A 13461-nucleotide genomic window follows, 5' to 3' on the forward strand; every position below is an offset into this window, starting at 1 on the left:
TTTTGTATGTTGATTTTGTATCCTGCAACTTTACTGTATTCATTCATTATTTCTAAAAGATTTTTGGTGGATTATTTAGGGTTTTCTATGTATAAAATCATGTCATCTGCAAATAGTGACAGTTTCACTTTTTCCTTTACAATGTGGATCGCTTTTATTTCTTTTTCTTGCCTAATTGCTCTGGCTAGGACTTTCAATACCATGTTAAATAAGAGTGATGAGAGTGGGCATTCTTGTCTGGTTTCTGTTCTTAGAGGGATAGCTTTCAGTTTTTCACCACTGAAAATGATGTTAGATTTGTCATATATGACCTTTATTATGTTGAGGTACCTTCCTTCTATTCATATTTTATTCAGAGTTTTTATCATAAATGGATGCTCTATCTTGTCAAATGTTTTCTCTACATCTATTGAGATGATCATGTGATTTTTATTTTTCATTTTGTTAATGTAGTGTATCACGTTGATTGATTTGGGGATGTTGAACCATCCCTGAATCCCTGGAATAAATCCCATTTGATCATGGGGTATGATCTTTTTAACTTTATTATTGTATTTGATTTGCTAGTATTTTGTTGAGGATTTTTGCGTCGATGTTCATCAGTGATATTGGCCTGTAATTTTCTTTTTTTTGTGTTGCCCTGTCTGTTTTTGGTATCAGGGTAATGTTGGCTTTGTTGAATAAGTTAGGGAGCTTCCCCTCCTCCTCAATTTTTTGGAAGAGTTTGAGAAGGATAGGTATTGAATCTTCTTTGAGTGTTTGGTAGAATTCACCGGGGAAGCCATCTAGTCCTGGACTTTTATTTTTTTGGAAGTTTTTGATTACTGTTTCAATCTCCTTACTGGTGATTGGTCTATTCAAATTCTCTATTTCTTCTTTTTTTTTTAAAGATTTTATTTATTCATTTTTTTCCCCCCAAAGCCCCAGTAGATAGTTGTATGTCATAGGTTCACATCCTTCTAGTTGCTGTACGTGGGACTCGGCCTCGGGTTGGACGGAGAAGTGGTGCCTTGGGGCGTGCCCGCGATCCGAACCCGGGCCGCCAGCATCAGAGCGCGCACACTTAACCGCTAAGCCACGGAGCCGGCCCTCTATTTCTTCTTGATTCAGTTTTGGAAGGTTATATGATTCTAAGAATTTATCCGTTTCTTCTGGATTATCCAATTTGTTGGTGTATAGATTTTTGTAGTATTCTCTATAATCTTTTGTATTCCTGTGGTGTCTCTTGTAGCTTCTCCTCTGTCATTTCTGATTTTATTTATTTGAGCCTTCTCTCTTTTTCCTTGGTGTATCTAGCTTAAAGTTTGTCAATTTTGTTTATGTTTTCAAAGAACCAGCTCTTGGTTTCATTGATTTTTTCTATTGTTTTTTAGTCTTTATTTCATTTATTTCTGCTCTGATATTTATTATTTCCTTCCTTCTACTGATTTGAGGCTTTGTTTATTCTTCTTTTTCCAGTTCCCTTGGGTGCACTGTTAGTTTTTTCACTTGAGATTTTTATTGTTTGTTGAGATAGGCCTGTATTGCTATAAAATTCCCTCTAAGAACTGCTTTTGCTGTATCCCATAAATTCTGGCATGTCATATTTTCATTTTCATTTGTCTCCAGGTATTTTTTGATTTCTCCTTTTACTTATTCATTGACCCAATCATTGTTAAGTAGCATATTGTTTAATCTTCACATATTTGTCGCTTTTCTGTTTTTCTTCCTGCAATTGATTTGTAGTTTCATGCCGTTGTGGTCAGAAAAGATGCTTGGTATTATTTAAATCTTCTTAAATTTATTGAGACTAGTTTTGTGGCCTAAAGTGTGATCAATCCTGGAGAATGTCCCATGTGCCTTTGAAAATAATGTGTATTCTGCGGTTTTTGGATGGAATGTTCTGTATATATCTACTAAGTCCATCTAGTCTAATGTGTCATTTAAGGACAGTGTTTCTTTATTGATCTTCTGTTTGGATGATCTATCCATTGGTGTAAGTGGAGTGTTAAAGTCCCCTACTAGTACTGTGTTACTGTCTCTTTCTCTTTTTATGTTTGTTAATAATTGCTTTATATATTTAGGTGCTCCTACATTGTGTGCATAGATATTTATAACTGTTATATCCTCATTTTGGATTGTTCCCTTTATCATTATGTAGTGCCCTTCTTTGTCTCTTGTTACAGTTTTTGTTTTAAAGTATATTTTGTCTGATATAAGTTTTGCTACCCCAGATTTCTTTTCATTGTCATTTGCATGGAGTATCTTTTCCCATCCCTTCTCTTTCAGTTTGTGATTGTCTTTAGGTCTGAAGTGTGTCTCTTGTATGCAGAGTATATATGGGTCTTGTTTTTTTATCCAATGAGCCATGCTATGCCTGTTTATTGGGGCATTTAGTTCATTGACATTTAAAGTAACTATTGATAAGTATGTACTTATTGCCATTTTGTTACTTTTTTTCCTGGGTGTTTTAGTAGTTCTTCTCTGTTCCTTTGTTCTCTTGCTCTCTTTTCTTGTGGTTTGTTCCTTAGTATTATCTTTGGGTTCCTTTCTCTTAGTTTTCTGTGTATTTATTATAGGTTTCTGGTTTGTGACTACCATGAGGTTCACATATAACAACCTACATATATAGCAATGTACATTAAGTTGATGGCCTCTTTAGTTTGACCTCTTTCTAAAAGCTCTACTCTTACTCCCCTCCTTCCACGTTTTATGTTTTTGATCTCACATCTAATCTCTTATTTGTGAGTGTGTATATGTTACCCTTTTATCATGTATATAGGTAATTTTAGTACTTTTGTTTTCTGCCATTCATATTATCTTCATAAGTGATTGATCTGCTACTTTTACTTTGGTTTTGCCTTTACTAGCGATTTTATTGCTTTTTTTTTTTTTTAGAATTTTCTTATTCCAATTTATGGTCTTCTCTTTCCCCCTTAAATAAGTCCCTTTAGCATTTCTTGTAAGACTTAATTTTACTTGTCTGGGAAACTCTTTCTCTCTCCTTCCATTCTGAATGATAACCTTGCAGGGTAGAGTATTCTTGGCTGTAGCATTTTTCCTTTAAGCACTTTAAATATATCACGCCACTCCCTTCTAGCTTGTAAGGTTTCTTCCAAGAAATCAGTTGTTAGTCTTATGAGGTTTCCTTTGTATGTAACTTGTTGCCTTTCTCTTGTGTCTTTTAGGATTCTCTCTTTATCTTTAATTTTTGAAATTTTAATTATGATGCATCTTGGTGTGGGCCTCTTTGGGTTTATCTTGTCTTGTGCTGTCTGTGCTTCTTGTACGTGGATGTCTGTTTCTTTACTTAGATTAGGAAAGTTTTCAGCTATTATTTCTTCAAATAGATTCTCTGCTCCTTTGTCTCTCTCTTCTCTTTCTGGGACACATATAACACACATGTTAGTGCCCTTGATGTTGTCCCTGAGGTCCCTTATACTGTCCTCATTCTTTTTAATTCATTTTTCTTTTATCTGTTCAGCTTGGATGATTTCCTCTAGTCTTTCATCCAGTTTGCTGATCCATTCTTCTGTATCCTCTACTCTGCTTTTGAGTCCCTCTAGTGAATTTTTCATTTCCAGTATTGTATTCTTCATTTCTGATTGGTTCTTTTTTATATTTTTCAATGCTTTGTTGCCAGTCTCACTGAGTTCATCCATTCTTCTCCCAAGATCAGTGAGCATCCACATGAGTTTTTGTTTGAAGTCTTTGTCAGGTAGATTGCTTATTTCTGTTTCATTTAGTTCTTTTTCTGGGGTTTTGTCCTGTTCCCTTACTTGGAACATATTCCTTTGCTTCCTCACTTTGCCTCTTTCTCTGTGCTTATATCTATGTATTAGGTAGGTCAGCTACATCTCCTGATCTTGGAGAGATGGCCTTATGTAAGAGATGCCTTATGACGCCCAGCAGTGTGTTTCCCTCTTGTCACCAGTTCCAAATGTTCCAAGAGTGTCCTCTGTGTAGGCTACATGTGTCCTTCTGTTGTGGCAGGGTTGCTCTTGCTGCAGGTGCCCAGGGAGGCTAGGTTGTCCCCCTGGCTAGCTGATTGTAATGTTCAGCTGTGTGTGGCTGCTATGGACCTTCAGTCACTTTATCACATGTAGGGAGCCCCAGCACAGTTGGTTGCAAAGTCTAAAGCACATTCCTGTTGCAGTTTTTCTGTTAAGTGAGTAGGCCGCCAGTGTGGCTGGTTGTTAGGCTCAGGGGCTTACAATTATTGTAGGACTCTGGCCTGTAAGGTTCTTGTTAGCTTTCTGAGGATTGCAGCTGAGTGGGGCTGGCCTGAGGAACAGGACCACCCAATTGTTCAGGCTTTGGAAGGTGGGGCCAATCCCCTATGTGATTGTTTGAGAAGCACAAGTCTTCTGCAGCTGACAAGCCCTATCACCCACAGGGCCACACACACTATCAACACGGTCCTGCCCCATGTGCACATTCTGACTCCCTGAAGCTGACCCAGTTGCCTGACTGCAGAGGCCCCACACATTCCACGAATGCCCCACACACTCCACCAGCTACTCAGGCATGCCCTGCCCTGCAGATGTGGACCCACTTGCCTGGCTGCAGAATTTCTAGGCACTCCACCTATCTGGGTCCACAAGTTGCCAGAGAGCTTGCTGTTGGGTGGGGCCACTCCCTAGGGTGGGCTGCCTGCCCTGGCTGAGCTGGATTAAATCAGTGCTCTAGTGGGTGGGGCAGACCCTGGGCTAACATGCCAGGAGAAGGACTCCAATGGTGTCTGCCAGTGTCTGTGTCAGCGCAGCTTCACTGAGTCACAACAATGGCTGCCACCAATGTCTCAGAGCGGTCTCACCTTTCACTAAGATGCACCCAGAGCCTATCAGGTGAGTCTCTTTCCACCAAAGGACTGTGCACCTTTCTTTCTGGTGATTCTAGGTTGCCTTCTGAAATGGGTGAATTTGTGCGTGGGCCATTTAAGAGCTGGCTTTTTTTTCTCTTATGTCCAATAGCTTTTCTTGGGGTAGTACCCCTTGTTGTTAGTAGCCAGCAAAGCCAGATATTATGACACTCATTTTGGTTGTGCTGGGTGCAAAAGATGCTTATAGCGATGGTGCTCCCTCACTCAGGTCCCCCACTCGTTCAGGGAAGGCTGCATACCTTTGGATTGCTCGTGGGCACCCACAAAGCACTGCAGCTTGCAAAGGTGGTTTTTTTCCCCCTCCAGAAAGGAATTTCTGCCTCTTCCACCTCAGTCAGGACTGTCCTCTGTTGTGAGGGTTCTTTCTATCCAGTTTTCAGTTCTATCTCAGGGGTAATTGTTCCAAGAGTAGTTGTAAGTTCTTTGTGTCTGTGGGAGGAGGTGAGTTCACAGTCTGCCTACGCTGCCATCTTGACACCAACTCTTAATATTTTTAAATAATATAAAAATGATAAACACTGCATTCTTCGTGTATTCTGTACCTCATAAATTTTAATTCAACTGCCAGTTCTTTTCTCAATTATATATGTTGTTAGCAGTATTTGTTCCTGTTCTTGAATGGGAAGAGTATCCATTTTATGTTTCCTAACAGTAGTATTTAGGTCTCTTTTCTCTAATTCTTCTAGAAAATGCTTCACACTGAGTTTGAACAGTAATCGAGGGTCTGGTCCAGAAAGTGGTGGGCAATTACAGATCTCTCTAATTATGAGAGCCTGAGGTATGAGTATATTCAAGTGCTCAGCTTGATTTCCATGATAAGGGTGTGTGAATAACCATTCCAGCAATTTGAAATGACCATGGAGGCTATCTGCGATTTCCATCTGCTGCCAAAACACTGAACTGGCTCTGAGTCCACACAAGCCTTTGCAGCAAGCTGTGGTCCAAATTTGTTGGCTTCAGTCTCCAATATTCTACTGTATGGTCTATCAAACATATATTCTTGTAGTTTTGACTGTATCCACTGTCCCCAAAATACCAAACTATCCAAAGGACAAATTGTACAAATTATTGTGAGAAAAATCAGACCTAGGAAATCCAATAAATGAACCAAACTAGCCTTTTCTGCAGCATGCCCATAATTGCATGTGCTACCGTGGCCCAGAAGGAAGGAAAGTTGATGAATATCAGTTACACTATTCAAAAGTCCAGTGAAGATAAACATGTCCATTTGGAAGCACAAAGGCATTTATATATGGGGAATCAACCACATGAATAATCCAATTGATCTCAGAGATCCCTGGGATATCTTTACTGCATTCAATTAGATAAACCACTTCTTTAACAGTCAAGTATCAGACATCTCTCTCAATTAGCATAACATTTTTCAATTCTTCCGTCCATGCTTCATATTCCAGTTCTGATAAAAATCTATAATATTCTCTGTCCCCAATAATAGTAGCTTGCTTCTTCCTGTGATTGGACTCACTTCCAGGTGATTAAAATAAAACATTACAAAGAGCAATCCCAAACTACTCAAACCAAGGAATAGCTTCCACTTATTTTTCCTTATACTTTCTTTAAATAGTTCCTTCTTGTTAGGAGGAAGAGCCTGCTACCATTTCCTCATGCCTCTGCATACAATTATTGCAAGTATTTTCTGAATTGGTTTAAGAATTATCATCAAGAGAGGAACCAGAGCAGTTTGAAACCACGGAGAACTGTGAAGACTCTTTACGTCTCTTATGGGAAAGCAGTTTAGAGGATGCAATACTGAAAGAGCAGGGATGGCTGTAACTTCTTTTATCAGTAGCTGTCTTGAGAAAGAGTCATTCCATGCAGTACATTTTCAGGTAATCATCCAAATTTCCTTACTTTTGGTAGTCTAGAGGTATCTTGTTCTTTTATTACTGAAAGTTCTATAGAAATGAAAGTTTCCAGGCAGAAGAGCCAACCTATCACACTGGTTTACTCCCAGGCCCTGATACTTACTAGATGCTTAATTTGTAATGAAGACAGTCCAGTGCAGTTACAGCTATTGTGTTACATTTTTTTCAGTTGGTCAGTGAATTAAATTGGAAGAAAATGCAGTTTCTAGCAGCACATTGTATTCCATAGCCTTTCTTTTGCTTGATTATCCTAGTGGTGGCAAAAGTGAAGATGACTGCCCCCAGGTAGTGATTGTGTTCGTTGGTTTATTTTCTTTTCTGGTGAGTTAACGAGCACTGCAATTGCCTCTATCTTTTCCTCCTCTACTATAAGCTCCATGAAAGAAGGGATTATGGCTTGATTACCATTATAACACCAATACCAGGCAAAATATCTGCAAATAATAGAGGCTCAGTAAACGTGTTGAAGGAAAGAATGTATGAGCTTGCAAAGCTGTTTTTTTTTTTTTTTTTTGTGAGGAAGATCAGCCCTGAGCTAACATCCATGCTAATCCTCCTCTTTTTTTGCTGAGGAAGACTGGCTCTGAGCTAACATCTATTGCCAATCCTCCTCCTTTTTTCCCCAAAGGCCCAGTAGATAGTTGTATGTCATAGTTGCACATCCTTCTAGATGCTGTATGTGGGATGCAACCTCAGCATGGCTGGAGAAGCGGTGCATCAGTGCGTGCCCGGGATCCAAACCCAGGCCGCCAGTAGCAGAGCACGGGCACTTAACCGCTAAGCCATGAGGCTGGCCCCAAAGCTGTTTCTTGAATGCCCATTAGAGTACTGTGGTGTAATCAATTAGCCTTGAACTAGAAATCAAACACTTAGCTTCAAGGCACAATTCCATCCATTCTTACTGTCTATCCTTTCATAAATCTGGAATGTTCAGAGCCTCGATTTCTCTATCTGAAAAATGAGCAGAAATCAATCTGACCCACCCTTCTAAGACTTGCTAGGTTCTGTTAAGATGATGCAGATGAAAGAGCACTGTGAGTTTTAAGCTGCTATATAAATGCATGATCAGACATGGCGTGTCACCCTGACATTGATCAGGGAACTAATTTACAAAGTGAGTGGGGAATGTAAGGAGGTGGAGAATGCTTAATTTGCCAGAATTCTCAGGAAAGTATGATATATAGTATGGTATGTATTTTATAAACTACTTGAGGTAGTGAGTGAGATCCCTTACCATTCCTACCCCAAGAGGAATGCTCCACTTTCAAATGACACTCAGTGAAACTCTCTTCTAAGAATGGGGGTGTAGGGGAGAAAGAAAAATCCTCTATCCACTCTAGGTCCTTCTGGCTGGGCTATGCATTAAATTGACGGGAGACAGAGTAACAGGAGAAAATCAGACAAAGCTTTGTAACATTTATACATGGGAGAGAGACTCAGTAAAACTGAGCAACTGTCCAAAGTGGCAGAGGCTGTTACCTTAAATACCATCTTCAGCTAAAGACAAGGGAGGATGTTGGTGGGGGTGGAGTCAGTTGTGGGAGATAACCAGAAAATCACAATAAACAAGAGTAAGGTTATTACGAAGATTTAAGTCCTTGCCTTCTGCATTGATTAGAGCTTCTGGAGATAAGGTCATTCCCCCTTCTTCCTGGTACAGAGAGGGAGATATCTTTACAAAAGATTTGCCTTACAAATGTAAATGTCTCTTACAAAGGATAACTTCTACTTTTCAGAGCTTCTCCCATGTCTGCAGTTTTTAAAAAATAACCAGTCCAAAATAATCCTCATGCCAAAGATACACATTTTGGGGTGGCCAATTCTGATCCCACAGAGCTGTCTCCACTTATTTGCAGACCGTCTGAATATAGAATGGGATGTAAGTATGGACCCAGAGGTCCATTGCTTGAGGCACAGAGGATGAGTTTTTTCTAACAGTTTTTCCTGCAAATTAATCAAAAAGACAAATTTTTATGTCTTTAAATTAAGACTTTGAGATGATGCTTGCCTACCAAAGATACAAAATTAAAAGTCTGCCCTGGATATACACATATTGTAATCTAGCCTCATGTATAATCGTGTCAGAATCATATTAGACTATACTGGACCTAAAGAAAATCTGGTCTGTGTTCCATAAAGTCAGACTATATTAATGTAAGTGGGACCAAGCTCAATCTTATTACCTAAAACGTTAATCTCACATAGCAATGTGGGGACAGACCTAGAGCCAGAAACCAGTATTCCACCTCATGGTGTACCAAACATCTCACAAGTGATTATATCTCAAGTATTGATTCAAAAGCAGTGAACAGATCAGTTATTTGCATCACGTTTTTCCGTTCCCTGTCTCTAAATGGATGGCCTACATTCAAACCAGGCAGATGAAAACTGGTAACAGCTTGCTAATGGATGTCAGAATCTTAGCTCATTTTACTCAAGTGTTTCTTCATTTATTCCTTAATTCATCAAACATGTATTAGATGCCCAAATGGTCCAAGCATCTGGAGTTGCATTGGGAATTATAGTAAATACAAACAAACATTGTGTGTATGTGTGACATGAAATGTTTTACTAGTTGTGGTATGAGAGAAGAAACATACCATTAAAATAAAACATTTGGCTCTTGGGCTAATTTCCAAGATAAGTTTGAAAAAAAATGTCTATTTTCTGCATTCCCTCTTCATGACTGTGTTGAATCAGGAGTATAAAGCCATCAGAATATTTCATTTCTCTTACACAAATTAAATATAATATTGACACTCAAATTATGCCTACTCTTATCTTGATACTTTTCCAAGATTATCTGAAAGTTTTAAAACAGTTTGAAATAGACTCTCCTATACATTAATTAATTCATTCAGCAAATGTTTATCAATATCTATTATGTGCCAGGCACAGTGAATAGGTACTGGGGAGTAAAAGCACAAATAAGGGGGCTGGCCCTGTGGCATAGTGATTAATTGCATGCGCTCCACTTCGGTGGCCCAGGGTTCGCAGGTTCGGATCCCGGGCATGCACTGACGCACCACTTGTCAAGCATGCTGTGGCGGCGTCCCATATAAAGTAGAGGAAGATGGGCATAGATGTTAGCCCAGGGCCAATTTTCCTCAACAAAAAGAGGAGGATTGGCATCGGATGTTAGCTCGGGGCTAATCTTCCTCATACACACACACATACACACAAAAGGCACGAATAAGACTGCCCAGAAGAACTCACTATTTGAAGATAAGCCAAAATTGAATAAACAGCTGACAATTCAGTGTGATAGTACAACTATATCAATTCTTCCAAGGTACAGAGGATGCACAGAAGAAGAAAGTGAGGTTGGACCTGGGTATTCAGAAGAGGTTTGCTTGAGAATGTTAAGCTTACATTTCATTTGGAAAGAAGAATAGAAGTTGAAAGTAGAGATGGGCACATCAGAATGAAGGATAAGGTTACACCAAAAAACAGAAACCTATAACCAAACATGTGCCCTGGGAAATATAACCGATTTATGACTGCTGGAGCAAAAAATGCACGAGTACTTATCTTTGTCTATGAACTTTATGCACATGTATCAATTTCCTGTGGCTGCAATAACAAAGTACCACAAACTGGGTGTCTTAAACCAATAGCTTGTTATTTAGCTTATCCATCTGCCTGTGATCTGTTAGTTGAAATCCACATGAGGTCTTCCACATTCTGTGTCTCATCTTTAGACTGTTACCTTTGTGATTATATAGTTATGACATGGTTAGAAACAACAATGTCCTTTTAAAAAACAAGGCCAACCTAATTTTGAGTTGATTACATGAAACAAAGATAACATTGGGAGGCCACTTTGAAATAGCAAGTTTTGTCCAAGATCTTTGTCCCTCTTTCCCATTTCCCTCCCTAGCATCTCTTATTTTCTAAGTTTTCCATCTCTTCTTCTTCTTCTTCTTTTTAATATATGACCCTCTATATTTATGATTGCACACAAAACCTGGACTTGCATCTGGCAGAGTGGTTTTAAATCTATGTTTCCACAATTCTTTAGAACTTCCTGTGAGGACTCCTTGGAGATGATTGAGCCAGTGGAATTCACATAGGTCTACTATTTAAATTGGGGCTTTGAGCAAAATTTCATTTGAAAAGAGAGTTCCTATGCTTTATTAAATTTTAAAATTACTCCTTGAGCCAGCCCAGATGGCCTAGCAGTTAAGGTTTGGCAAGTTCCACTTCAGCGGCCTGGATTCAGTTCCCAGGCACAGAACCACACCACTTGTCTGTCAGTAGCCATGTTGTGGTGGCGGCTCACATAGAAGAACCAGAAGAACTTACAACTATACACAACTATGTACTGGGGCTTTGAGGGGGGAAAAGGAAAGGAAAAAAAGGGAAGAAAATTGGCAACAGATGTTAGCTTAGGACGAATCTTCCCTTACAAAAAAAAAATAATAATTAAAAAATAAATAAAATCACTCCTTCTTGTCTAATTCTCATCCTTTGAGAATAAACTGAGGCAAAGAGAGGAGAAGTGACAGTATAAATATGATATAGCTACCTAGACAGAACTACATTCAAACATGGGTCTTCTCTTCTCAGATGCTTATCCCATTAGGTTATTCCAGGCAAGTGTTCTCCTCTGCCACATTGCCCACTGCTGGGGAAGAAATCCTGTCTGGGAAGTGTAGCGACATGAGGATCACCACGTGCTCCATGTTTCCCCTCAAGTGTAGACTTAACTGCTTCCTAACCTCCTTTTAGTGTTAATCAGAAAACTTCCATCCATAATTTTCCATATTTAATACAATTTAGAAAACATGAACTATGAACTTACTAAATTTACTATGCTCAGTCTTGGAGACATAAGGTTAAAAAATAGATATAGTCCTTGAAATTGAGTTTCTCATCAACTTCTTTGAGGATGGGGGACATAGACATGCATTCATCTGACTCCTATGAAACCAAACCTATATTTGAGGCATGTTATTATGGGTTGAATTGTGTCCCCACCAAAAAAAATTATGTTGAAGTCCTAACTCCTCAGTACCTCAGAAAGTGATCTAATTTGGAAATAAGGTGGTTGCAGATGTAACTCATTAAATTAACATGAGGCCATACGGGAGGAGGGTGGGGCCATAATCCAATATGACTGGTGTCCTTATAAGATGGCCATATGAAGACAGAGAGACACATGGAGCATGACATGTGGAGATGGAGGCAGAGATGCATCTATAGTCCAAGGAACACCAAGGATTGCCAGTCATCATTAGAAGCTAGGAGAAAGGCATGGAACAGATTCTCCCTCAGAGCCCTCAGAAAGAACTGACACTACTAACACCTTGATTTTGGACTTCTAGCCTACAACTCTGTGAAACAATAAGCTATTGTTTTAAACCACCCAGTTTGTGGTACTTTGTTATTACAGCCACTGGAAATTGATACACATGTATAAAGTTCACAGATAAAGAAGCCATTACCAGCTATGCTGTGTGTCCAGCACACCACTGGGAATAGGTGACATTTGAGCTGAGCACTCAGGGGTAAGTAAGCATCATCATCCAGAGGGAGAAGGGAGGACGTGCAGGAGCAAAGGACAGGATTTGGAAAGGGCTTTGGTGTTTGAGCAATGGGGAGTAGCCCGTAGAGCTCCAGCATGGAACATGGGGTGCTCTGGGCAAAGACTGTTGCAATGCCCTTTTGCAACAAGAGAGTTTACTTAAATCAGGAAAAACTTCAAGTTTTGGAATCACTGTGTATTTTTGTCTGTGTGTGTGTGTGTGTGTGTGTGTGTGTGTGTGTGTGTGTTTAAATATGTATCTATCCCCAGATGTTTTTTCTTTCTTTCTTTTAATTTCTTTTTAATTATGGCATCTATTCTCAAACATGTTTTTGTTTATCTAAACTGAGTATACAGTTTCAACATATGGAGCATATTTTGTTTTACTTCAGTTTATCTTAAGAAATCAGCTTTCCTAACTCTTGTTGGCAGTGGACCCAAATGAGTTCTTACTCTTTATTTCCCTCTTTACTTTCTCCTCTTCCTTCTTTTCTTTCAGTTATGATTTATCTCTATCTCCCACCCTCTCACTTTCTCTCCCTTCCTCTTTCCCTCCCTCTCTTTTTTCCTGCCTTCCTTCCTTCTTGTCTCTTCCTTCCTTCCTTCCCTCCCTTTACCTTCTGGAATGTCACGAAAGATTTCCCATGTTGATAAACTGGCTCATTTAATGGCAGGAAGCAATAGCTCCTTGCCTTGTGGACATTTAGTCAGCCTAGAAAATATACAAACTGGAAATAATGTTAATAAACAGGTCAGGGGTATTAGGTGCTCTTTCATTTATAATATCTTGAGAACATAGCATTCAAATATGTTCATAATCTTGGCCCAAACTTTTTTATCAACCTCGTTTAGCTTGATGCATTTTCAAACTTCAGTGCACCTGGCTTCCCTGTTCTTCTTGCCTTAGAAAGCTTGTTTTCATCTTCTCAGCCTGCTGCACTATACTTACCCGTCAAGATCCAGCTCAAATGCCCCTGCTTTTTAACACATTATATGATGCTCCTTGGAAGAATTAATCATTTTCTTCCCTGGATTCTCCTACAGCTTTTATATTCCTCTACCCTTGCTTTATTGTGACAGGTATTTATTTTCATGTATGTCTTCTCCACTAAACTGAGACCAAAATAGTTTCTCATGGTCCCCAACCTGCAGTGTCCAATAGAGTGGCTGGCACAGAGCAGGCACTC

The 13461-nt window shown here is 39.3% G+C and overlaps 1 pseudogene; it reads right to left on the reverse strand.

Moving 5' to 3' along the window:
• Window positions 1-5418: 5418 nt before the first annotated feature.
• LOC131419376 (metalloendopeptidase OMA1, mitochondrial-like) lies at window positions 5419-11814 on the reverse strand (annotated as a pseudogene).
• Between the last annotated feature and the right edge of the window lie 1647 nt (window positions 11815-13461).

This window comes from Diceros bicornis, chromosome 21, assembly GCF_020826845.1.
Source record: "Diceros bicornis minor isolate mBicDic1 chromosome 21, mDicBic1.mat.cur, whole genome shotgun sequence".
Taxonomy (NCBI): domain Eukaryota; kingdom Metazoa; phylum Chordata; class Mammalia; order Perissodactyla; family Rhinocerotidae; genus Diceros; species Diceros bicornis.